Source organism: Poecilia formosa, unplaced genomic scaffold, assembly GCF_000485575.1.
Source record: "Poecilia formosa unplaced genomic scaffold, Poecilia_formosa-5.1.2 Scaffold264, whole genome shotgun sequence".
In the NCBI taxonomy this organism is placed as follows: domain Eukaryota; kingdom Metazoa; phylum Chordata; class Actinopteri; order Cyprinodontiformes; family Poeciliidae; genus Poecilia; species Poecilia formosa.
This window is the reverse complement of record NW_006800203.1, coordinates 715,152-740,251: the sequence shown is the minus strand read 5'-3', so window position 1 is coordinate 740,251 and position 25,100 is coordinate 715,152. Positions and strand designations below refer to the sequence as shown.

At 38.1% G+C, this 25,100-nt stretch overlaps 1 long non-coding RNA gene across 1 annotated transcript in view; it reads left to right on the top strand.

The window, feature by feature from the left end:
- The first annotated feature begins 10,898 nt into the window (after nucleotides 1–10,898).
- The window catches only part of LOC107838490 (uncharacterized), a 21,859-nt gene continuing 7,657 nt past the window's right edge, over nucleotides 10,899–25,100 (top strand). The window contains exons 1-2 of the long non-coding RNA XR_001664566.1: nucleotides 10,899–11,023; nucleotides 21,118–21,122. This is a non-coding gene — a long non-coding RNA (uncharacterized LOC107838490). The remainder of the gene's footprint in view (nucleotides 11,024–21,117; nucleotides 21,123–25,100) is intronic.

Here is a 25,100-nt window from a genome sequence, read left to right as displayed (position 1 = left end):
TTTTTTTTTGCAAAAAATTTGACCCCATAATTTCTGAACTTTAATTCAAAGATCAGTTTGAATATTTACATGTCAGGGCTGTGTTTCATTTTAACTAATGGGGTCAAAAAATTCCTGTCATAATCTAGTTTTAACTGTCAATTTCCAAAACGTTAACAATGACTTATATTTCTATTTAATTTTCATTTGGTTTAATTAATATTCAAGCTGAATGCAGAATCCACATTGTGCCATCACAGGCACAATGTATCTATGTAAAATAGATAAAAACAGTCTATTTTACATAACATTGCCCTTTTAATCAGGCCAATACAGTAATTTGTGTCCTTCTGTAAACCAAGGTGTGTGTTTTACTTTGAGCTGAATACACACCACTTGTATTATAAATTTATATTACGTGTAAAGTTCAACATGAACATATTACTGGATCTTCTTCAGATCTATCAGCTATATTCCCAAAACTCTGGTATTGCTCAACCAATAGAAACAGAGAAACACTGACCATCAGAGTAAGACTGAAGAGGAGCTGTGCTTACGAAGAGGTAAAGGCATTGAAGACGAGAAGGCAGACAGCTCCATTTAAGGTCTCATTACTGGGAAAGCACCTGATATTCTCTCAGAGATGGTTGGAAATGGCTCCCAGCGTCTGTCTGCTTACTGTTCACTGAAGCACAGCAGCAGAGCCCACTGCAGGCAGCGGGACAGGGTGACGCAGATGAATGGTAGTAGTTTCCTTTCTCGGTGTGTGGAATTATACTGCCATACAGGTGAAGGAAGAGTCAAAGGGGCTAGAAGGACACTGCTGAGGCTTTCTGTTTTCCTTCCTGTTTCACTGCCCGTCCCTGTTGAAAGATTAGAAGATTTAGTTGAGGTCTGACACTGAGAGCAGGAAGACACTGCAGATCAATATGAGAAAACCGGATTAATAGATTTTTGGTTGAAACACTGAAGCAGAAGCTCTGCTAATGACCCCAAGGGCTGTAACCCAAAGTGTTGTACATAAGAATGCACTCACAGCTGGTAGGTGACATGATCAAACCATAGCCCAGGTGTCTCCTCTCTTACTCTGCTCACGTGCTTCACAAACATTTCAAACGGCCATTAATCTTTATTCACAGTGATGACAACCCATTTATTTCCCCTTTACGACAGGAGGTGCTTCTAACTGTCCTGAACACCTCCATTGGGAAAGACAGGATGATGTTTTTGTTGCATTAGCTGGAGCCACGCTTGGTGGCTTAATTTATTGTTGAGCAATAAAAAAAATCATAATAAAACTCAGCAGCATTTGTTTCCTAATTTTTTTCCTTTTAATTTTTGGCCCATAAGACACAAAGTTTGAATACCACCTTCCTGTGGCTTTACTACCGCTCTCAACTGTCTGGGTGGAGTTTAAATGTCCTCTCCATGTCTGTAGGGGTGTCTTTACTTTTACTAGCTGTTTGACTGTTGCTGTGAGGAACTTCTCTTTGTTTTGGCTCTGTGATACACATGACCTGACCAGGGTGTGCAGCCTCTCATCCACTGACAGCTGGCTTCAAGGTTAAAACTCTGTGAACTTAAACAAGAAAAAAAAATGAGCCAAGGACATTTACAGATTACAATATTGACAAGACTGACACTGAAATAAACCTGAAAGTAGACTCCAAAAGGTTGATCATGCTTAATACCCCATAGGTAGCTAGATGGACAGCAACGAGATGAAAGTTGCTTTTAAATGGCGTAAAATGTACTAATCTGAGGACGGACAAAAATAAAAATATACATATATTCAAATTATGTATAAAAGCATAAAGTATTTATACAAAAGTATTCATACACTCTCAAGTGTATAAATGGTAATATATCATTTTCATCATGTAGCCCCTCAGTCTGAATTTGAAAAGAAAATTGAGTCTGTAGCACAAGAAAATCCTAAATGTCCTTCCTGTCTTCAGTCTGACATGTTTTCACTTTTCTCCCCTGGTTCTGTTTTCAGGCCTAGACCAGCTTCCAGACCATTATTTTGTTATGATTATATATTTGACAAAATATTGAGTAAGTATAACACATTACTATGCACATGTTGCATTACTGGATATTTTATACAATATTTTACCCCCTAAAAGTAGTTGAATGCAATAGCATAAAAAGCAGCGATGTTGAAAATGTGATGACACAAATCTCAAGTGGTTTGAGCCCCAAAATAACTTTCCTTCCTTCAAATTAAGGAGGGAAATGCACTTGACATCAGTGACACTAATCACAGGAGAAAATTGTTTTATGCTTATTAGGTTAGTGTGTCATATTTTCTGCCAGTAAAGGTTTATTGTTCGGTTGTCATACCTGAACAGTGTGACATTTACTGTGCTATATATGCAGAGCCCAATCGCTGCTTGCCAAGAAGCAGTCTCTTGAGTTTTATTAAATTGGCCCTGGGTAGCATGGCAGATTTATTCCTTCCCAGGCGGTGAAGGCTGTCACAGGTAGGGTTATTTAGGTTAGCGTTGCAGCCTCCTTGCCCCTGACAGCTCTGGATGTGTGAAAAGCTCCATCCTTTAAGAGAAGAACTTGAGGAAATCGACTATCAAAATCAAGTCGCGCTTCAGGAGGTGACGATTAACACTGGCAGTAACACAACCTTGACCTTTTTTTTGTTGACAACCTGTAATTTGGCCTGAAAGGTAATTGGGTGGATGATGGATGTCTTGCTCTTTTATTATGTTGGATTATCCACAGGATCTCAAAGCTCTGCCATGATACCTTATGATAATACACCATCAGAAGTACTGTTTTAAAGGCTGGATGCTAAGTGATGTACCTAGTACAGCAGTCAAACTTTTCCAGTTTATCACAATGCTATCACAAAATTCAATGTATATATTAGGATTTTAAACTTACACAAAGTAATGCACATTTAAGAGGGAGGAATATGATGCAGCCCTGCGACAGACTGGCGACCTGTCCAGGATGTACCCCGCCTCTCGCCCGGAACGTTAGCTGGAGATAGGCACCAGCCCCCCTCCCGACCCCACTGAGGGACAAGGGTGTTCAGAAAATGGATGGATGGATGGATGGAATATGATGCATATATTTACAGTTCTTAAACATCAAAAAAGAAAACTGATGTGGATTGGTACTCGGCTCCCTATTCTCTGATGCTTCTAATTAAAATCCAACCAACTATTTTCAGAAGTCAAAGTCCAAATAGGCATGTCGATTTTTATGGAGTGTATGTAAATACCTAGCCTAGCCATTGCATTCCTACGTATTTCTGCTAGACTTTCATCTCCTTCAGTGCTCCATCTGAGATTTCTTCCATTGAGCTGGATTTCTCCTGTTAAATTTCAAGGGGGTCAATCAGTAAACAGAAGGAGCAGTTCTGTACAATGACATGAATTCTTTGAGCTGTTTTATGCATTATAGTCAGTCTGTGGTCATAGTTTGGCAATGACAGAGGAGGGCGTGAACAAAGTCATTCAGTTCATGTTGGTAAAATACTGAGCAAATAAAGTTGGAATGGAGGAATATTTAAGATTAAATTGCTGCAACTCTCATTTACAGCCACCTTGTTTAGCTCTGCACTTCCCTCTGGAGGATGGTTGTTTACTCCTACCAGAATATCCAGTAAGCTTCATAGCATAGCACATTACATTTGTCACAGCCAAACGTTAATGATTGGATAAAATTTCAAACTTAAGTCCACAACTCCAGTAAGCAATCGTTTCTCAATAGCTGAGTGTCCAGACCCTCTGCACGAAGCAAAGCATAGAACAATGGGCTGGTTTTCACCAGGATAGTAAATAATCAGTTTTAACAGTTTTTTTTTTTGTTTTTTTATTCATAATCATTCAGTGTTATTTTAAAATGCTGTGTGTCTCTATGAGCATGTATTGAGCAACTTAACATATTAGCAAAGCACAGAATCCAGCTTGGTGAGTGATGGGTTTCATTTATCATGCTATCCTCAGGTGTGGCTCAGTGGTCCACCAGAGTAAAGGAATCCCACTTATAACAAAAAGCCCTGCTTTCAATTTGTCATCCAGAGATGGCCTCAGCAGCCCACAAACTCAATAACAGATGACAGTGTCCAGGTTCCAGTAGTGTGGAAAATGAAAGGCTGCCAGTGGAATTGAGAGAAATCTGCCTGTTGTCCCCTGAGTGTGCAAAGATGGGTGGGGTGTTGTCACAGTGGCGCTGGAGAGCTGTAGCTGAATTCACATCACGACAGGTTCCTCTCTGGGTCTGCCTGTCTGTCTGTCTGTCTGTCTGTCTGTCTGTCTCCTCTTTGTCCGTCAGTCTCAGTCCGCTCTCTGGGACTGCAAGTCATGGCCTCCGCCCCAAGGTTGGACATAAGAAGATGGGAGTTAACAGACATGACCCTGATGCTCAGAGAGGGTCACATTTTATTCATTTATTTCCGCAGACTTTATGAAATGTTCTGAGATTCATGGTCATGCCGCGGCGTGTGATTGAGAGGGGAACCCATCTTCACTTCTTTGTGTAAATGAGGGGAATTTATTTGTCTCCAGGCCTCAGTCAGGTGTCATTTCAGAGATGGACAGTCAAGTGACCCCCTGTGCAAACTCTTCTAAGAAAAGGGAGAGGAATGTCAATGAAGGTCAAAAAAGCTCGTATATCTTATCTGGAAGGGCTCAGACACATCTGGGGTTTTTTCCACCAAAGAGCCCCATTTAAAGATTAAATGATTCACATGAGCAGGTGGGAGAGAAACAGATAAAACTTGAGCTTCATGTTTTGTCTATGAAGTATATAATTGTTTTCAATTATCACTACTCTGGCAAGAATAAAATTATTTTACAGGTAAAAATCAAAACATCTAGGAGTTTCTTTTGAAATGTTTGTCAATATGTTAGAAAGTAGCAAAAATGCAAGTTTTATAACAACAGTTAACAGTATTTTTTTCTTTGTTCAAACTTTGACACTTAAAATGTGTATATTAAAGATCATGATTGTATAGAAGTGAGAACGACGTCTCTTTGGTCTCATATTTTCTCCTCCTTCCTGCCTCTGTACCTCTGAAACAAGGAGCTGTAAGGAAATTACACATTAATTGTGTTTGCCTGGTTTATGATAACAATTAGATTGGTAAATATATCCTCCCACAACCCTTTCTAAACAGAAACTCATCAGTGCTTGATGCTTTGACCTCTTCTCCTCCTCCACAGAATCACAAACAACCATAAAAGGCAATTCCCTGTTTGAAGCTTCCTCCCCAAATCAAGCAGGTAAAGTCAGACAGAAAAGTTCAACAGACAGCAGTGTGAAAGTTTCAGCTCACAGATCTAATCAGGAATCTGCATCCAGAAATACATTTCAAAACTTGCCTTAAATTAATCTTTTGGATGGCTGTATGTCCAGGTAATGAGGGCGCAAAGGAAATGGCTAATGTTGAGTAAATGACTATTGCAGTGAATAGAACAGGTAAAAATTTAAAACAGGCTTTTAATTATCTTTAAAGTTTTTGTATTGAAAGTTTAAAGCTAAATGGTTAATCATAGAAGAACCATTTAGCTTCTGTGAGCTAAATGGTTCTTGTTTTTTAGCAGTATTGAGCTGTACTGAACCGTAGTGATTATGGGTGTTGGAATCGTTGCGTTCAGGACTATTGAGTTCTGACTATCTCCAAGACCTGGCTTCACCCGGGAAGATCTGATGCCAGCGTGCATCTAGCAGGTTTCACTCTGCTCTGCTGGCATAGGACTCCGGATTCTGGTAAAAGGCATGAAAACCTTTTGTAACAACGGGACAGTCTGAGACAAACACTGCTCCCCAGACGTTGAGTACAAGTCTGTTTGATGCTCGCCATTTGATCTGCCAAGAGTGCTAACGGTTGAGATTCTAAACGCTGTGTAAGCACAACGTAAACACGGCACTTCCTGTCCTGCTAAATGCCATCAATGAATGGCAACGGGCTCACCCCAACGATGTTCACATAATTCACATACGGCAAACTTGAAGACTGTACTCCTAAAGTTCCACTAACATGTGAGAAGTTCCACAAGGGGAGAGAACATTTTGGATCATGTTTACACCAACATCAAGCATGCGTACAGAGCTACACCCTTCCCACACAAACATCCCGACTTTTCCTAGTCATCCTGGATGACCAGCCAGGTCCACTCACTCCTCTGGCCTGTGATGCTGCCTACAGGTCTGGTGATAAACCTATCGCCTGTAGGCAGGTGAGAGTATCACGGAGAGCCAAGGAGTACCACAAGGTGCACATACACCTGGGAAGAGTGGCGGGGCATACAAAATGTCCTTTTGGTGAGTTTAAATGTCTGTGAGTAGTTACTTGTGCCTGGAATGGACTGGCAGTCTCCATATGGTGTACCCAGTCTGTGCAGAGGGAACACAAATTCAACATCATCAGATTCAAGTCAAATATGCTCCAGTTTATTTTCTATCAAACACCCCAGACCTGCTGCATCAGCTCGCAGCTGACGCTCCAGGATGAGGAGCGTCAAAAGTGATTCTTTTCAAACTTTTATTTAGAAGCACCAACAGTCCAACAAAACCGTCCTGAAGTCCACCAGCTAAATATACAAATATACTACTATATATATTTTTGATATCTTCAAACTGAAAGAGAAAAAATAGTGGAAAACTGAATAGACACATATAAAGGTACTATGTTTATAGGGAGCTGGCTCATTCGATGGGAGTCAGCTCTTAAGATGCATGACCCATCACTAGTTTATAGTATTTTACCATGAGGACGTCTTTGTTTTTTCCATTGGCATCATAATCAGTGAGAGAGGAAACAAAAACAGCACACGAGCCAGTCACATGGTTAGGACGACCTTGCTTTATGGCTGAAGAGCTTCCCTCCTTCTCCAACCTGATTTACAACATTCATCTGTCAACCAAATGATAGGAAAGGGTCTGCTTAATCAAGCTCCATTACCTCTATGACAGAGATACAGTATGGCTCCATCATGGCAGTGCCCACACTGGATGGCTTCACTGTCAGTCTGAAAACATTTATCATATTTAGTCACTTTTTCACCAATAAAACAAATAAAGTCCCTTGCAAAAACAAATAAATTTTTAACGTCGAGGATACTTTCTTTCATCTGCATCTTTCACATGCAACACTAATTACTTAATGGTGTTTGTTTTTACAATAAATATTAGCCAAAATATTGAAAACATCCAGTAAATTTAGAAACTAATGAGCAAACTGATTCAGAAAAAATGTTAACTGTGGAAAGTACATACCTGCTTTTACAATATTAGATGACTAACATTAGATTAATTTAAAAAACACTTCCAGAGTAATTTTAAATTAATCAAATCACAGATTTGCCATACTACCATCTGATTGGAACAGCTTTCTGTAATCTGTAGTAGTTGGTATTATAGCTACAGTGTGCTCTTTCATTAAATCAGTGAGCACAAAAAAGTAGTTGTTAAGAGATCAGTAAACATATTAGCTCCTTTATTAGCTTTTAGTCAACATTCTTTATGTAAACCAAAAAGGAAGTCAGATAACGTTCTCACTCTACTTCAGTTTTAATCAGCTTTTAGATTATTTTTCTTTCTGTGGTAGAAGTGGGGATTCTGGAAATTTACTAAAAACTGTCTGAAAATTAATTAATCTAACTTAGTGCAATGCTCCATTACAATCCTCTAATAAGCTTTCCACATACAGTCTAATAGAAATGCCAACAGTTTGGTAATTCAAGAAGAAAGATGGATCATGACACCATTTGAACACATACTCTCTAACAACATATTTTTGTTTTTGTGTGATGATTAAACCTCATCAGTTAACTGATGACCCTCATGCATTTGAATATTTCAGCTGCAATTATCATCAGTTCTATAAATCATTAGTTCCCACTATCTTCTCCAACAGTTCAAAACATTTCCCACTGAGCTCAAGCAACATCCGACTGGAAGAGCATAAGGCTCCATAAATATTACATTGTGCTGCAGGCTTACGTTGAAGCTGGAGAATACTGAGCAATAAGCTCTAATGGTTGTCAACAGATGTTGGTGAATCATAAAATCAGCAGCTTCTTAGTTTCAGGTGAATAGCGCTTTGTTTACATATATCTATACATAGCTATCTACAAAGAATTTCATAACTTTCATATATGTACAATTATTACAATTTTACTGCGCCCATAACATACCAGTTTTTTATGTAAAGAAATTGTAAAATATTAATTTCAGAATTATTATTTAACTTTAATTTACTAGTATTTGGTGTATCTGAACTCCTTCTAGAAATTAGAGTGAATCTGATTAATCTGAAATAAAATGTAGCTGTTGTAATAAGAGTGAGGGGACACTGGATGAAAACGGTTTCCATCATACAAACAGAAGTGGTCAGGATAACAATGACAAAATCTCTCACAGAACCTATATGCATATATCTTAAAAACACATCTCCATGTTTTTGTGCTAGTTCAGTTCCTAAGTCGTGATTAAAGTCTGCTTTCTCCATACAGATGCTTTTGGTTTAAACCTGCACTATATATTTTATATAGATTTTCTAGTTATGACACCACAGACACCACACATGTGTATCAATTATTTTATTGCCATCAAAATCTCCTTCTCCAGGTCTCCTTTTGTTATAGAGAAGTATAGATGCTATAGACATATTTTGTTTTAACAGAATGACACTTTTAAGAATATAAGCAGAAGGACACTTCACTGGGTCATATGCTCCAAGAACTTCATGACAACTAGAAGAACTTCCCTGAGAGATTTGAGGAAAGCCTTTCCACAGGTCCAGGGAGACGGCGCTTGCATCTCAACTGGGTTCTTTCATTCTTTTTTGAACTTTAATGAATACATTATACCTTTTGATGGGTTTCCTGCAAATCTGTAAAGTTTTTCAACCAAATTGAAAAAATATGAAAAAAACATATTTGACTTGGCACTTTCAGCTAAAACCAAGACGAAGTTACATAACCCGATAATGCACATAAAAGGCCTTGAGCTTGTGTGTGAGAATCTTTGACCGAAGTCCCTCATAAGGCCCTCTTATGTTAAATATTTTAAATAATTTTCCTTCAGTACATCTTGAACCAGCTCTAATTTTTCTTTAGAAACTTGCAGTTACCCACTTGAAAAACTTCCTCCAGTGATTTTTTTTTCTTAAAATTGTTCCACTTCACTATAGCACACATATGGGCCTCTGATGCCCCGTGCAGTTTGATCTCCTTTAATGCTGTTTTCCACCTGTTTAACCCTTCTGTCCCCCAGGCTTTACCATTCATGTGCTTTTTTCTCATTGGAAAATAGATATCAGCTGAAATAAAACATGTCGTTAGAAATGGGTAAATACTCAGTCATGAGTTATCCTCATAACATTTTTTTCTGAAAAGACATCCCCTCTTCATTTTTTGGAAATTAGAGCACTGATTGGCCCGGTATTTGGTTTACACTCATTTCAGTAAATGCCTCATATTTTATATTGAGTTAATGTACCTGGACTGGGTCAGTTGGGTGTTGAAGGTTCATTAAATGTGATCTCTCTGACTTATTGCTCAGTGTCTTCCTCCATTTCTGTCTCTGACTATTGTCTTCTGTCTCTTTGTTCTCCCAGTATTGTTGACTGTATCTCCATATCTTGTTATAAAATGTGAAAAAATGAACAAATCTGGTTTCTATCGCAAAAACTATAGAAAATAAATTATTATAGAGTGTTAGCATTGGAACATGATTTTTCTTCTTTTTATGGACAGCGATGTTGAGATGAAGCAACACAACTCAGCTTACTCAGCTGAGTTATCAATTCCCAGACTGAACTAATAGAGATCATTATGATTTTAAAAATAATGACCAGAGTAACTTTATCAACACAAACTCTTGCAATACACCAAACCTTTCAGTCATTTTAAGTTGATTCATTTGAGACTGAACTGAACATACGTACATCAGGGTGACGTACGTATTTGTTTCTTGCCTCAGAATGTTATGCTCATACTTTAAGCATCAGTTATTTAAGATGCAGCCAGTTAAGCAACAAAAAGTCTGTTGAGATGTCTGAGGCTGCTGGGACAAAAGTAAATGAAATTCATTAACACTGTAAATCTTGGAGAAGATTAGAGAGGATGAGCAAGTCAGCACTGGTGGGCCATTCCTATAAACCCCCTGCAGATCGGGATCAACACACAAAATGGTGTCAATGCTGCTAATTGGCCCCAAGTCTCTGTCCCACTGAGCAGCTCTCAGCACTGTCTGACAAATCAGCACATACTGTTAATCACTGCCACTGCACAGCCCATAAACAGACAACTACTACAGTTGCTAAGTGGATCTTACTTTGCCTCAATTTCTTCATTTTGAGTCTTCCTTGGCATAACACACACAAACACACACACCAGGGTTTGGATGTTTAGAATCTTTTGTCAACATCTGTCTTCATGCCTGGTTCACTAGGCATGATTTCAGAATTGTCATTTGATTTTCAAAACCTGGCAGACGGCACACATGATGACAAGAAAAAAAATCATAAATATAACAAGTGTGTGGTTAACTTTATTTGCTCTCTGGTACACCTCACACTGGGACATCAGGCCAAGATAATACAACATTTGAATGTTGGGGTTGGAGTGGTTCCAACTTCCTTCCAAACAGACCAGATTACTCTTAAAGCTGCAGTATGTAACTTTTATTATTATTATTATATTTTTTACATATATGTCACTATGACAGTATGGCATGAGACAGATAATCGGTGAAAAAAATCTAGATTATCTGCCTTCTCCCAGCATTATCTAGAAACAGCCAATCAGAGCCAAGAGGAGACCCTTAGTGCTGTCAATCACAATGTCATGTGGTGCTGCTCATCTCCCATCTCCATCACCCCCTTGCTCTCTGCTACGCTGCAGCTAGCACCCTGTTATGAATGTTAAGACTAGTTAGAATAACAATGACAGACAAACTGTTTTCCCGTAATGGTAAGTTGTTTCTTTGCAATTAGCACATTTAGAATTGAGTACATGAGATTGATTGACAACGCTTAGACCCTCCTCCAGCCTCTGATTGGTTGTTTTTGGTTGGGACCGGTGCATTTCTTCAGATGGCCACAGGGAGGAGGTGAAGGAGACTGTATGGAGAGCCATTTCAGCCAAAATTAAATAAATAAATAAATAAATAAATGGGTGAAATAAATAAAAAATGAGTAAAATAAATAAAAAAATGAAGAAAATGAGTGAAGAAATGGCTCTCCATAAGACTGAGCTTTTGTCAGATTATCTGTCTCATATCAAAGTGTCGTAACATGGTGACAGTTTTAACAATTTTTTTTTATAAAAGTTGCATAGTACAAATATAACACACAATACACAGCAGGATTATCTCATGAGATCATCTTTAACCCCATCCTTTCCTTAAGATTGTCCGAAGGGGAAGATTGGGTCAAGAATTGGTGCAATTATGTTGCTTTGTGGACCTGGCTTTAGAAAGCTATTAGTTAACATTTGTGCAGTAAAATTATGGAAGAATTGGACCAACTGTATCTCCATTAATTCCTCCTTCGCCCTGCCTCACACACACACACACACACACACACACACACACACACACACACACAAGTCCTCCTAATAGCACCTTGTCATAACACACATACACACACAGGTTTAGCTCCATTCAGGCATGACATGCTTCCTAATTTTCTGACGCCAATAGACCATGTCAGTTTCATGTGTTCATTTCACCACTGATGAAACATTACCATCAGCAGTCTGACTACAGTGAACCTGGTAACAGATATAAATTCCTTACAACACATCACAGTTCTGAACTTCTGGAGCCACATTAACAGAGAGGGATGTAGAGAATTAGTAGGTTAATCAGGCCTTTAACTTCTTCAGATAAAGGAGAGCTGTCAGATTTCCCTGTTACATTATTTGACCTACAGTAACAATAATATATTGATGTATGCTCATTCATTTTTCACAATATGATGCATGGAATTATTTTGTTTTATGCTCATTTTTCCTTATGTTACATTATTTTATATAATGTAACATAAAAATAATAAAACATTTTTACCTGTTTTATTCACAATTATGCAAATAAGACATGCACAATTACAACTCTAACAAAGACAGCCTTTTACAGACCTGTTGTGTTTTTAACATATCTTCCATTATCTCTTTGATACCTCCAGCAACATCCCAGCTTGTTAGGTTGTTTTGTAGTTTGATTTGAAACAAGTTTTATTATTATTTGTTGTCAGTTTCTTATTTTGATTAGATCTGTCTTATTGCTGTTTTTCTTTAGTTCAATTCTTTATGTTTATTTCTTGTTTAGTTATTCTTTGTTACTCTAGTTCCATTTTCTTTTCAGTTTAGTATTTTTTTAGTTAGATTTAATTCTGTCCTCCTGTGTATTCTCCCTCGCCCCCTGCCACTTTCTCTCTTCCTCTCCTCAGTCTGCCTCCTGCTCCCTCCACTCACCCCTGCAATTAGTTAGCTCATCAGCCCAGGTCTTTTGTTCAGCATTTCAACTTCCTCAGTATTTAAACCTCTCATTCTCAGTCACTTCTTGCTGAATCCTCTCCTCACTTCCCTGTGCTACCCTGTGTCTCCCTGCTGGTGTCTTTTACTTGGATTTTTGATTTGTGTTTCTGCCCTGGCTTCCTGTGATTTTGTAAGTTTGTTGCTGTTCATCATTTTCATTAAATTCCTTTTTCATCGATGCCACCTCTCCATTGTTCTGCATTTGGGTTCATAAGCAACTAACAACACTTAATGACAAATATATCAAAAACATCTATTTATGAAATGAAACACTTCCAACATAGTACAATTATGCTGATTGTAATATTTAGAGAAAAAATAACTGCAAGAACAAAAGTTGTTTGAGGATGGCAACATGCACATTTTGGACAGGAAAGGCAGGTGGTTTGAGAGAGAAAGAAGTGAAATAAGTCATCTATGTTCAACATAAAAGATCAAAATTAAACAGAGGAGGTGGCTTCAGGTTCCATCTTTATAAAACCTATTCTGCAAACCTATTGTGCAGGTGTTTTTTTTGTTGTTTTTTTTTAGTAATTCACACCTCAGGACAGACAACCAAACCATCTCACATTAGAGACATGTTTGGATCAACAAGCAAACATTCTATTAGAATGTTTGTTTCTATTAGAATCTACCTTCTAATAGAAGGTAGAATCAATCACTTATGTCTCCTATCAACTTTGTTCATAAATTATTTATTATTTACTATATTTTATTTATAGCTGGCACTACTAGTGTTGTTCTGACTAAAATTTATAAGCCTGTTACTTATAATCATGTTAAGAGCTGAAGAAGCCTTTTGCGTGAGAGGTTAAACATCTTGAAGAAACAAGAGAAGCAAACAACATGATAGCTACTATCAGAAAATATGCAATTATGATAATTTGACAAGGTGAGTTTTGTTGCTGGAGTATTAATTTGCATTTGTGATTGAGCAGTGAGCTGAACCTCTTTAAGCAGCTGTTTACTGGACAGTTGATTATTTTTTGCCAGATCACTGTCTACATGCTGTTGGTAGTAATAAAATGATTCAAGTAAAAGTAAAAAAGTACAGCTTAGTAAAAATACTCCAAACAGTACATTTTCTTCCAAAAAGTTACTCAAATAAATATGAGTAGTTGTGACGAGTTACTGCCCATCTCTGCATATGGTTACCTGCGGGGTACCTAATGAGTAGATGTTGGGCCTTTGCTTGGTTTTATCTGTGTATTTGCATGGGGCTATGGATAATCACTGGATCCTCACAAGCTTTTTGACAGCTATGCAAAGAATTTCTCTTGATTTTAGGTTAACTTGGAGAAGAAGAACAATGACAAATGTCCATGAAGTCATGAAAGTTGACAAGAACCAATTAGGTAATTAGGTTATTCAAGCTAATTATGGGGCAATGTATCCTTTTATTTCAATGTGTTATCAAAAATAAGGCAATTTCTAAAAGTTTTCCATCCTAGCCATTTAAAAATCAGCTCAGTTCTCTGTTTATCTTTTGCGCCAACTACTGGCCAGAGAACAGTGTTATCAAGCAACAGAAAATGCATGATGCATGGTGTGAATGGAAGAAAGAAGCTACTGCAATATTCCAACAGCTGAATGAATCATCTGATTCAGTCCCATCCATTTGTCTGTGTCAGAGTTTATGAGATGCTCCCAAATACTTTGCCTACCTCCTAACTTCTCTGTCTCCCATCCTTGAAAGGAAAATCAATCAAACTTTCTCATGCATTTAAGTGCTGAAATAAAGAGACAATAAAGTGGAATGAAAGGAAGTACGATTGATAGCATTTAGAAGATTTGGGACAGGTTGAGAGAAATTTTTAGGTCCCAGTTATTTTTCTTTAGATTGAAGAGCACAAATTCAGTCCATGCTGCTGATTGGGGGTATGCATATAGGTTGAATGGAAGAGATGAAATCATATATTCCAGTCATTGGAAGAAGCTGCTTTCTTTGGTGTGATGGATGATTGACTGTTGTCATTTCTAAGAGTTAGAAAGACAATCTGTATTTAAATCAAATGGATTTGTTTTTTACCTAATGATTTCAAAATGAGACAGAAACCCATTAAACAGAATATACATACCCATCATACGCATCATAATAAACTAACAATGAAGTACTAATTAAGTCCTACGAAGATGCACACTTCAACCAATAGGAAAATTAGTATATTTGCTGAAATATTGTGACATCACTGTTTTATTAAGGCTGTTTCTGTTTATTTTTTTTTCTGGGACTGAGGCTCCGTGTGGTGGCCTCAGTGTTTCATCTTGTGTTTATTTTGTTGGAGCACCATTTTTCCCTTGCAAACTGTGTTTTGTTGTGTGTACCTTGATCCTTTTTCTTCACTGGATGTTGCCCCTTTGTCCTCACAGCTTCCTCAACTGGTAAGCTTCAGTCTCCCCTAATATTTTAAGTTCAACCAAAGTCTTGTTTAGAATTTGTGTTAATAAATTCTGTAAATTAACTATTTTATGTTTGAGTATATTGTAAATTTTTTAAAAAGGACATGTTTTTATGCGTTTTGAACAGTTGCGCCCACCAATAATTATCCTGTAGAATGTATTTGAATCATTTTACTTATTCCAGTAGAATGAATCTGTATATATCTTCTATTTAGATTTCCTGAAATATAATTTTACATCTGATGTTAGTTTCTTTCACTCATTGCACATCGATCGTAGATTTAACATCCTCAACTATCATGGTTTCACATTTTTAAAGAAAGCCTACCCAAGGCGACCACACAAGAATTGTCTGAGTGCTTTCTTGGCCAGCTTCAGCAGTGGTCATAGCATCTCTTGAACACCATTTGATAGACTCGGACATCTGGACCTCTGTCAACGAGGCTTTGGCAAGGAAAGAGACTTCCTTGTCCAGAGGTGATAAGGGACAATTTTGGCCATTGTTCATGCCTTCAGAGAGAAACACATCTGTTAACTACAATTTTCAATCAAGAGAAGCTGAAAAGTGCTGTAAAGCCAGACCACCAAGCTCCTGCAAACAGTCTTCATAAAACTTGAAAGGGGCAGTAGTATGTGTTTTTCAGTAGTGATCAGTTTTCACATGATATAATCCCATAAGTGATTGATCAAAAGCAATGTAGCAGTTTTGCTAGTTTTGATTTCCAAGGCATAACGAGGCAGTTTATAATGATTCATCCAAAGTAATGAAATAACAAACTGCAGTCTGATTTTAATTGTTAATGTGTTTCTCCCTATCGAGCAGTGAAAGTAAATAAAACGTGTTACATGTCTTTTGCTTTAAGGGTTTTTAGAGGGTGTTTTGTTTGTGCTGGGGAGCCACAGCTAACAGCTAGCTCCTCATTTCACCTGCTCTGAGCCTGTATTGTTCCATAGCGCTGCTGTTGCTCCTCCTACACATAGGACTGAACCATTGTTCTAATAATGGTCGGGGGTAGGGGGGGGGCATTTTTTATTATTATTATCTTATTGTTTCTTTTGCCTTTTCATATTGATATTGTTTAAATACAAAAGGTTTTTCATATGATTTCTTTGGGGGGCAATTCTAGACTTCCCCCTACCCCCGTTCCTTGGCTCCTTGACACCCCAGGATTTCTTCTGCCTATGTCCAGGACATCTCTGGGACTTTTGTCTTTGATCCCCAACAGTCTTCAGCAGACTGTTGCTCTACATGAGCCTCTGACAAAAGGGTGAAGCATATGGTCACACTGTTGGATTCTGGGTCATTTAGCTTGATTCACCACCACCACCATTCTATGAGAGTGAGTCATCATTAGAAGAGGTGAGAGTTGTGGCCTGAGCTCACTCTTGTTATTCCAATATCAGCATTATGGCCGATGAGGAAGTCTCCTGGGACACCAACACATCTGCATCTGCACAGAAAGTCAGTCTATGAAGGGATAGAAGCGATTTTACAACTCACCGTTTTCATTAATTTCTATGACAGGTGAACATGCAAAATCAATAAATGCATGTTCACCTGTCACCAGTCTGGTGAACTACACTAAATAGATGACATCATGCAGACAGAAGATCATGTAGAAATATTGAAGGTCAATATTTTTCATACAGGAAGCTAAAGGTTATGGAGAAATAAATTGTGAAAATGACTAATTAGCTCTTTGATTTTCTATTTCACAGAAAATTTGCTGTATTTTCATCTCACCAGGGCCTATTTCACATTTATTTTCTATTTCTATTCTTATTTACATTTTTTTTTAAAGGGGTGGTGTTATGTATTTTCCAGGCAGATAGTGTGAATTTATAGTACAATCTAGTAACTGTGTTACCTTCAGTCATAAAAATTCTATAAATATCAAACATGACTTAAAAGAAATTTGACTTCACATTTAATGTCTTGATATTGGCCTCTGTCTCCTTAAAAAGTGGCCTGCTCTTTCTGACATGCCACCATTAACACATTATCAGAACAGTGTTAATCCATTATGCCATTTACTATGGCTCTTATGCTGTGTTCAGCATGTGTTCAGCAGGCAAGAGAACGTTATCGTCGGGCGCTCTGTGTTTTGTCTGAATTCACCAGGTAATTCAGAGGAGTTGGTGAATTTCACCATTTAATCCAGGAGATGCATAGTGATGAGGGTCGCTTTCAGCGCTGTTTTCATCTCACCAGGGCCCAGTTTGATGACCTGCTGACTTTCATCGGTACCTGTGTCTCCTGCCAGAACACCAACTTCAGGCCACTACGTATCTCTGATTGCTTGATGCTCAGTGTCCAGCTGCCAAAGTTCAAGTTTTCCAACTCTAGCATCTCGCACTTCAAACGCTCAAAATTTGAAAACACGCAGCACAAGATACACCATGAGACTTCTTGACGAGTGTCTAACCATGTAGACACCCTTAATGCTCAAACTGCAGTCTGAACCACCATTAGGAGCATTGGACTGAGAAGTAGTTTATACTATAAGCCCAGCAGATTTCCAGTTCCACCAGGTGCTGATTGCTGCTGCCACTAGTCTGAGGAGCTGAATGGGGGAGGGTTGCTCTGTTAGCTGGAAGCTCAGCTCGAGAAGGAGGAGCTTTACAGAAATGGGCGGTGCTTTGTGAGAACAAACCCTTAGGTTGCCACTGGAGAGTCAAGGATTTCTCTGACATTTAAGAAACATTTGAAGCAACACTCCAGGTTTGTTTTTGATGAAGAAACAACATTATGACATATTGCAAAGCTCAAAAAAGTTGATTTTACATAATACTGACCCTTTATGCACATGTAAAGCAACATTTAATTAGTTAATGTCTCTTTTTATTTATTAACCTTGTCAGTCCTGTAATGTGTAACAGTCTCGTCATGTAGCATAACACAGTCAGGTCTAATCCCAAATATCAGTAACCTCACTTAATTACATCATGCCAAGAAGACCAAAAAATAGTCTCAACTGAGAATAAATATTTTCACTATATATCAGTCACTGACAATGCTAGTGAAAGGAGCAGATGCCTCATGTGATCATTTGAACAAAAAATGTGCTGGTCAGAGGTTGTGGAAAGAAAAGTTAAACTATCTTAGTGTCTGAATTCATCAGTCAGAATACAGTTTTAATGCTTCAGTCAGTTATGAAACGTACTTTAGTTTTCCTTTGCTGCTAAAATAGATTTTTACTTGCCTAGACAAGTTACAACTAGCAAAAGAGAAACCTAGATCCAGAATACCAAGTAATTTGTAATTTAAGGATGATTCATTAAATATACAAAGTGATGGATGAATAGCTGACAAGGTTCATAATGAAGAAAGGAAAAGGCCAAGAAACTAGACTGAGAATCAGAAACCGGGCCAGACAAAAGAGAACAGGTCACTGGACGGGAAGAGAAGAAACAAGTGAACACAGAATGTGTAAAACTGGGCCAAGAGACAAAAGTTGGTAGGAATGGGAAAAATACAAGAAATTAATTACAGGATGTGACTGTTTTGTCTCTGTTCAACTGTTTCTTGAAAAAGAATCTGATCACATAGTCGTGAAAAAACAGCACGCCATAAGAAAATGCAAAGTTTTACATGTTGATGTCCAATTTGAATGTTTTATGTCTAAACAGAAGAGTTACCCAATATTGTCTATATCCAGACAATGTTCCTCCACTACACTGAGTTCTGATTTAGTTTTAGAGTCGCAGTATTATGTGTTTTTTGGCTACATGGTATCATTTTATAACACAATCAAGTAACTGCAAGTAACAGCATTTTTTAAAATAAAAATGTTGTATTTATCAAATATGACTTTTAAAAATTGTCTTCATTATTAAAAACTCCCGCTCTTTCTTCAGGAAGTCATCACAACATCATTCTCTATTAACGCTTTAAAAACATTTTTACCAGCACTGCACTGAAAGGTAGCTTGTATGATGAGCCCAGCAGATGCTCAGTTCCACCAAGTGTTTGTTAATTGCTGCTGGCTAGTCTGAAGGAGCTGAGTGAGGGATTCACAGGGGAGAGGTGATCTTTGAGGCAGAAGCTCAGACGCTCAGAGACTGAAGCTTTGAGGAGGAGTTGTGCCTTGAAGGAGGAGCTAGGTTCACTCAGGCGTTTTGCACAGCTGAATGAATGGTTGCCATGGGAAATTAAAGAATTTCATAGAAATGCATGAACGAATCAAAGCATGTATGTTTTTGATGAGTGAAAAACATTATAACATGATGTAAAGCTCACAAAGTCAATTTTACCTTTAACAAATGGACTGTAGCCAGAGAGAGGATCATTGGATAAACAGGTGTTGGTGTTGGGCCAAGAACTCTACTGGTTTACCAGAGACTTGCTGGTTTCTGTAGCCAGTAACCACGGGGCAGCATGACCACTGCCAGTGATGGGGAAGTGACAGGCAAGGCCTCAACAGCAGAGACTCAGAGCTCAAAGATAGCCGGTCTCTGAGACAATGTCTCCCTCCTGTCCCGCTCCTGGGTCATTAGAGTTGTGGGATCAAAGTGACCAGTAGCAGAGTGGGTTCATCCATCATGTCACCCAAACAGCAGATTGCTCCAACCCCATGGAGCTGACATCCTGAAATTCACACAGGCCTGCACCACAAATGTAATTACACTCCGATTCCACCTCCTCTCTGACCTACGGACAGCCTCATCTCCTCCCCTGTGGAGTTTCCAGCAAACCCACAGGTTGTGTCCGGCAAGATGCTGTGGCCTGAGATCCTTTTATTTATCTACAGCCAGCTAAAAAAAAGCTGCTTAACAGTGGTAGCTGTACTTTTTTTTGTCCCACACTCATAGTTTCACTCAGGCATCCCTGTGCTGATACCAGATACATTTTGAAAGTTTTTCTACTTTTATTGATTCAGATAGTCTGTGTTTTTATCACATATTGGGTATAATATGAGTAAAACACATGAAGTTTTGTGCAAGGAGGAATAAAAACATGAGAGCCATAATCACTCTGAGCAATCTGAAGCCGAATAAACCATCAACATATCCCAGCAGATCAGTGTGATGTCTGAACAAACGTTCCCTCTCAATCTGTCCATTGGCCATGTCTTCCAGCAGAGGCAAACTGACATCGTTTCACTTTTACACCTCTCCACATATATTATATATTTTTATGTTTGTGGTTGTCTACACACTTTGATCACCTTAAAAATAATCAAACCTGACCTGTTTGGAGCTAATCTGCTGATCCAAACCTGTTTTCTTTTTCAGTGAGAACGAGAGTCCCACAGATAAAATGCATTTCACGTCATTTGACGCACAGACCGTCATCATTTTATTTTTATTTTATTTTATTTATATATTTGTATGCATGTTTGTTACCTGTATGAGGATAAATACAGTTCAGTTTCATTGTTTAAGTTTAAGGAATAAAAGATTAAAATCATGATGAAAAACGTTGGGTTAATAACTTTGAATGGAGTCAGATTTCAGAGTATTTTATTAGTTTTTAGTGCGTCATCTTTGTTGCTCTCACCAGTAGTGACATCCGGCTGCTGATCACTTGTGGGATGCAAAAAAAGTGTGTCCATTATAGTTTTGCCAAATACATCTATTGTGGAAAAATTCCCCTTCTTCCGACCTTACTTTTTTTTTAAAAACCTTGTTTTTTTTTTAAATTGTCTGGTTTCCATTAAGCAAATTTATTTTTGTAATTTCGATTCAGACAATTCTATGGCTATTGACGTTATTTCAATCTATTGCTGGGTTGCAGATGTAGTACATCATGCATTGTGATGTGAAATGCAGCCCATTTATTTCTGTTGATACAGCTTCAAAATGCCTAAAGTCTCTGTCGTGTACAATTGTTCCAACCATTCTAATAGAGAGAAAGATAAACGATATTGTTGTGTTCCGAAGGTAGTTAATTTTAAAAAACTTTAATCAAAAAGGCAAGAAAAGTGGATCAACAATCTACGGCTAAAAACAGTTGCTGAAGCTAAAGATACCAGAGTTTGCAGCAACCACTTCCTGACAGGTAAAAAGGATCGCATCGTTTAAATTGTATTTTCAGATATTTTATTGGACAGTCACTTAGAAAGACAGGCATTCATTTGTAAGGTAAAATCTTTTATTTTTACACCCCTAGCTTGACTGTCCCCCAAAAACATTTGAGTGCTAATGTTGTTAGCAGCTAGCTTAGTGCTGACATTGGCATTTTACATTTTACTTTACTATTTTGTCAGTTGTCCAAGCTCAGCAGGTCAGGTAGCTAAGACTGGGCCCCTACTGTTAACCTGGGCTGTGACTATTTCCCCGCTTTCTCTGGCCACAAACCATGTTTTTAATGTGGCTTCTGTAAATCAACGGTTGACCTACATTGTGGAAATGCAGTATGACTCAACATTAACATACAACTCCATCATGAATTTGGACTTACAGAAATAATAAATTATTTACAAGTAGATCCAAGCACATAGAAATAACATGGATTAGCTTTTTGTTTGCGTAGCGATAGCATTGTTATCATAAACTAATTACAGTTACTTAAAATAGCACAACTCACTACTGCAGAAATAAATTGACAGCCATTTAATGCTTCATCTGAACCTAATTGGTTGACAAAATAATTGTGAGCTTCCAGGATTTTGAAAGCTTTCATCTGGCTCATTGTCTGCAGCACCAGATAGTTAGTTATGTTAATCCCCTCAACACTGGGTAAATCCTCAGGATTATTTTACCCAGACAATATGGATCATATCCTAAATATACACATATTTTTTTGAGATACCTCATCTGTTCCAACCCATTTGGGGCATTAGCTTACTACTCGCTGGGATCCATTTTGCTCTCCATAGAAATCCACTTCCTGACCCCCATCTGAATTTTGCATGTCATCCAGATCACGTGTCTACAACCCAGCAGTGGAGACAAGACTATCTGTTAGAGAGTAGGATGTCCTAACATTTTCCACAGCTGGAAAAATCATTTTTGTTTATGTTTGGTTTAATAAGTGGAGCAAGTTTGATATTCTAACTATAACTAAATCATCCTTTTGTCCAGAAATAAATAAAAAAAGGATAGGTCTATGTGAATGCTACTTGTGAAAAAACTGAATAGAGTTTACAGATTTTTTTTTTTTCACATGAATGTGTTCATAATGCCAGAGAGCCACATGTAAATCAGACGCTTTGAATCAATGGATATTCCAAACAACCTTTTCAAGTTTTATTCTGAGTCAATCATTATTAATGCCTGCAGACATAAAGAAGATGAGTCAGACCACATCCAGAATGTTGACATGTCTCCATGAATGAGGGAATTAACTGAGAGCTCAGAAATATGTCGGCTGCCAAAGGATTTAGCATCGAGCTCAACCCCCCACTTCTTTTCTGCAGACAAGAGCAAATCATTTAAATAATTCTCACTGAAGCTGTCTCATCCACTTGTTTTGCTTTTGAGGGGCAATCAGCCATAGTGTGCAGGTAATTTCTAAGCACAAGCAAATCCGCTGGTTCCATTAGAAAACACTCTTTTTATGGCGAGGCATTACAGTAAATGAGGAAAAAAGGAGCTTTCTAATGGAAGGAGACGGGTGAATCTGCTGCCTCGTATGTTTCTGAAACACTAAAAGGATGTTGGATTAGTTTGCACTCCTGCTTATTTATTGTCCAAATTATCATTCCACAGATACTTTAATTGTGAAATAGTATAAAACTTGAGAATGTTCAGGGTTTTGAGTAAATACTAATCCAGAATCATGTTGGATTTTCTCCTTTTTTAACATACTGATTATCAAGGTAATCAGTATGGCAACACGTCCACCTAGCTGTAGCAGTCCTTCTGCTACTCTGAAGACCAAACCTTAGGAAACCTAGTAATATTTACAGCAGCATTATTAACAGGCTGTCACAGTTTATTCTAACGTTGTTTGGAACAGATTTAATACCATCTACTGATCTACCTACAGTGACTTGCTTATCGTCTGTCTGTGACAATTTTCATGTTTTTTGTGTACTTGGAGAAGGTTCTGTTCATAACCTCCATAGACTGATTCCCTCCACAGCTTGTCTGTGCCTGGAAGTTCAGTCTTGGAGGCCTGAGGATCAGGTCTCTGCTTTTTTCAGGTGACGTAGTTAGATTGTGATCTCCAGGTTTTGCTGGAGCAGTTCACAGCTGAAGCCTCCAGGATGAAAGACACCAGCTCCAAATCTGAGACTACAGTATGGAGGCGTAAACCTGCCTTCTCCCGGTCAGGGAAGATGTCCTGACTCAGACGTTCAGTCATCCAGGTGGAATTCAGAGCCACTGATCTTTGTAAGGTGTTTCTGCTTCATGCGTATCTGAGATAAGCGATATCTGCAAACAAAGCGATGTATGCTAAAGCTGCTTCTCTTGGTCCACTGGGGAGTTCATTTCTGCTTCAAAAACCAATCTGATAAGACACTGGAAAAGGTAAATGTTGTGTTCAACATTTTGCTAAGCAGAGTTGGCCTACTGGTGAAGCTATTCCAGGCTAAATTCGCATCTCAAAGGTAAACATGTTGCAAACGTCCCCAATGCTGACGTCAGAGTCCACTGTCCACTTTAATGAAAAGAAGTTCCATGATTGTTCAAGGCTGAAAGATGAAAACTGAATGGCTGGAATAACACTGCACCAATAAATATCTTTGTTGTTGAGTTCATATGTTTATTTATTCAATAATTGTATAATTAGCAGCAATAAATGGTTTCTGAATTAAAAATGTTGCATATTTTGTCAAATAGTTTAATTAAAACGTGGTTACCTAATTACAGACCCTGAGATTATAGATAACCACCACTAGTTATAATACAGACTCAGCTCTGGCATGTCTACAGATTTTAGTACAACAAAACAAGAAAACTTAAAATTGTTTTAAACATTTACTGTCTGCATGCAATGTTATTCTGTGTGCCTCACATTCAGTAGAATTGATTTCAGTTAGAAGCTTTAAAGGCTGTGGTTATAAGTAACATATTTTCTAAACTCTCTCTGAGGTCTTAGGTCAGCTCTGACTGTGGAAAAGCTAAACTTGTAAACTTCCCATTCTGGATAAAGTGTTTTCTCTCATCAATGTTCCATCTCAGCTTGCTTTCTCCCAAATAGAGTGCTGTTTTAATATGTTGGCACTGACGTTGCTTTGTGGGAATTTGAACAGTTCTAAATAAAACACTCTGGTCCTTGATGCTGTTTCAGATTTAAAGATGTGCAGATATTTAGGGTTGATCCAGATCTCTGCTCCCTGTTAAATATGGCTTTGAGATTAACACATTTTAAATATTGGAGGTTTTGTTGCTTTAGCAATACAGTAATGCCTTTTATTGGTAAGCGTGAATGGCGGAGTGTTATAGCACCACTGTGTGGCCACATGGGGAAATTACATCAATACAGGTTGACCATTATCTCCTGTTGATCCTTTTATTCTGCATTTAGAAATATTATGTTGACAATGGAATAAATAACTGCCTTATGACCACTCATTAGTCACAGACGAGTCCAACAATGTAAACCAGATATTTACATAGACTGCATTCAAAATGTTTCATGGATATGAAGTCAGACTGAACTGCTTCAGATGACAATTATTTTTATTTGCTAAATACTAAAATAAGAAATCAGATATTACAACTTTGTTCCAGATCAAAAGTTTACATACACTAATGACAAAGGAATGTGGGAAAGCCCAGATGATGAGGTCATGGCTTCTGATAATTTGACTCAACATGTGAATAGATGGGTGGAACCTCTGTGGATGAAGGCAACACCTCAAACACCTCAAATACCCAGCATCATGGGCAAATCAAACATTAGCCAATTTACACCAAATAAAAATAGGTCAGGTTCATCCTTCAGTTCACCTTAAAAATGTAGTCATAAGTCATATTCATCTTCAAAGATTTCTAGTAGTCAGCAATACAACCAATCTGAAGAAGCCTTTGATCGAAAATTGTTGCTGTACTACAGCCTTGTGTCATGGTAACAGCTCAGTTTCCCAGCAGCAGAAATGATATTCCACAGCAACATGTCCTGGATGACTTCATGAGCTGTTAGCAGCTCTGATGATCTTTAAATCTGTCTGGCCAGTTGGAAAGATGTTGGAGTCAGATGTGATCCATCCATCCGTTATGATGGATGAATGAGGCGGTTTGAACTTCTGCCTCTCTCTGCATCCAGGAAGTTTCCTATTAAACTCCTCTGAGGCTTGGGATAATAGTTTAGGTATT